Source organism: Prunus mume, linkage group LG3 (genome assembly GCF_029339155.1).
Source record: "Prunus mume cultivar Tortuosa linkage group LG3, ASM2933915v1, whole genome shotgun sequence".
Classification (NCBI taxonomy): domain Eukaryota; kingdom Viridiplantae; phylum Streptophyta; class Magnoliopsida; order Rosales; family Rosaceae; genus Prunus; species Prunus mume.
Window position 1 is genome coordinate 21,834,017 of NC_142700.1, and position 2,902 is coordinate 21,836,918.

Here is a 2,902-nt window from a genome sequence, read left to right on the forward strand (position 1 = left end):
TAACAACATGAGATACAAGCATTTTCGTAACACCTCATCAACATAAGTAGTGTATCGTGTGAAACACTAACCTAATTACTTATTGAAAATGAAAAGAAGAAGAAAAAAAAAAGTAGCCATCACTGGGAAAAAAATATATATAATTGGGAAGTATGATTAATAACTTAAACTATATCACGCAATTAACCATTAAACACCCATGAAATTATACAGTTAAAAATCACCCTTCATCAATATAAATTTCTTTCCCATATGCATCTTTTATAGCTTAAAATTGTAAAAGTTTAGAATTAATGAGCAAAGATCTAAAAATATTTAACTGATGCGACAACTCGCACAATACAAGTTAAACTTACCTTTGTATAGACTACATGTGTACTTTTAATGACACTATGTTGAGAAAAAAAAATAAATGAAAAGAGACCGATCAAAGTTTCTTTGTTTTTGTTTTTACACAAGCAATAATATTATTATAAATTAATCTAATTTACGAAAAATGGAATACAAAACTCACTTTATGACTAACAAGTCTAATCCACATTTGCGCACAAATTCAAGTTAGTGGATGTACAAAAGGGTAGGATGTTCATCCAACGACAAAATAGAGATAAAATGAGAAGTGTCAAAAAGGTAGGCTACCGAATTTTGTGTTCAAAAGGAGAGGAGAAGAAAAAACGAGAGAGGGAAAGCAAAGCAAAACTTGAAAACCCTAATGGCTGGCTATTCATGTAAAATGAGAAAGCGTTTGGGTTTTGGGTTGGTGGAAAACGCAAATGCAGAGGTCATAACAATTCTGTCAAAGTCACGAGTGGAATAGAATCAGGTGGATTCACCTCTCAACTTGTTCGAGTCTTTGGGATGGGCCCCATAAATATATTTCATCTTTCTGGCACCACTCATAGAGATGGAGCTGAAAGCAACGTCGCATTGCATGCCAAAATACAGCTCCTCCTCCTACCACACGGTGCGCGTTTTATGTGGATTTATGAATGGAAGGAAGGAGAGGAAGAAGCTTGACCAAGTGAAGTGATGAAAGCCAAAATGATGGAAACAACTGGAATTTTAAATGGCCTCTTGGGACATTAATATCTCAATAGATACTCAGATATTAAATTTGCACTTTTGGTCGGTTGGTTGTTCATCTACTTTTTAGTACTTCTTACCTCGAATTCCTTATCCTTTTTTTTCCCTTTTCACTTGAAATAAAATAAAGATGCTGCAACCGTAAATTAGGTCAGTTGACTAGATCAATTAGTCCGCCTTTTTTGTATTCAAGTTTGAATCTCCTTCTTAAAGTAATTTAAACGAAGCAAAAGGGTTTGCAACTTCTTATTTTCCTTGGTACATCTCTAGATTGCAATAGAACTAATTAAATGGGGCCCATATAAACATGTTGAAATTCCATGATAATCCGTTCAATACGAAGACGAACTATTAGAATTGGCCCTGTATATATACAAATACAAATTACCATTGAGAAGGAATATTTTATGTTTGCATTTCAAGTCAAATGGCACTTTTTTCCTATAGGATGTTTAGGTATTAGGTAGTGGCGGTGCCACAAAGGCGTAATTGCACCTCCCTTCTAGAAAAAAGACTTGGAGGTGCCGGTATTTGGCTCTCTATTGGTGCCTCAAAGAGGTTGTGTTCTTTAGTTTCATGCGTAGTTGCATGTTTATGTTTTTTTTCTTTTTACTTTAAGTTATGACCCAAAAAACGTCGTTTTAGACCAAGCAAAAGAAAAATCACTCGAGGCATAAGAGAGTGGGTCAAGGTCTAGTTTTTTGTTTTCTTCTTCAACAACCTCCAGTATTTCTTATGTTTTTTTTTTTGGGGTTTATTTATAATAATAATATTATTACTTTTTTTTTATATATTATTATTATTATTATTCTGATTTGACTTTCTCTTTATTCGTATAATTATAATTAGTAACAAATTTGAGGTGAAAGAGGTATACACGGTGCACGACTCAAGACATGATCAATTATAATTTGTTTGTCTAATTGATAATTTGATGTCAATTTTTTCACCATTAAATGTTGCGTAAGCCAACCATGCACTGTAGAGAGATGAATACCGCACGCCATTACATGTTGGGTTACTATCATGCAGAAAAACAAGTTTCCGACCAAAAAAATTCAGAATTACTTCATGATCCTTGTCGTCTTTAATCTATTGGTGATGACTTTATGCATGTGGTAATGCTCCTTTGGCAAATTTACCAACCGAAAAAAAAAGAGAGAGAGTTTGTTTTCGGCAAAACACCTTTGTTGACTAAATAGCATCACTATCATAGAAATGCAGCAAGTTGCAAGTTTTTAACACGCATAAGGTAAAAAGAAGGGAGACTTTGGAAAAATACAAATGAGAGAGAATGCGAGTGCGATTTGTTGCTAGCAAACAAGGAAAAAACAATTGGAGAAAGAAAGATAAATGTGTCTAATCAAGACATGTCACATTGGTTCGTCATCAGTTTATGTCACTGCTTACCGTATTATACTCTCTGATTGGCATAGGCAGGTCAGCAGAGATGCCCAACTGGTCTGATACAAGCTACCCAAATCTTCCTAAATATCCAAGAAAATCGCACTTCAAAGCTCTTGTTAGTGCATTATTACACCTCATTTTCATGTTGTTGCCATCATGATTATGACAAGCTCTAAATCATGACCCTGGAGTTATTTCAGCCTTTTTTTCTTTTTTTCTTTTTTAAATTAATAATATTTCATCTATTTAGAGACTTTTATACATGGTAATTTGGATGAAATTGTCTGAAACTAATGACATATGCTAAATTGGCAATTTAAATTGAGTTTTAGGGATAATTCAGCTGAAAATATAATCTAGGGTTTAAAATCAACTATCATGATCGTTCAAGGAGGTACTCAACAATTTACCT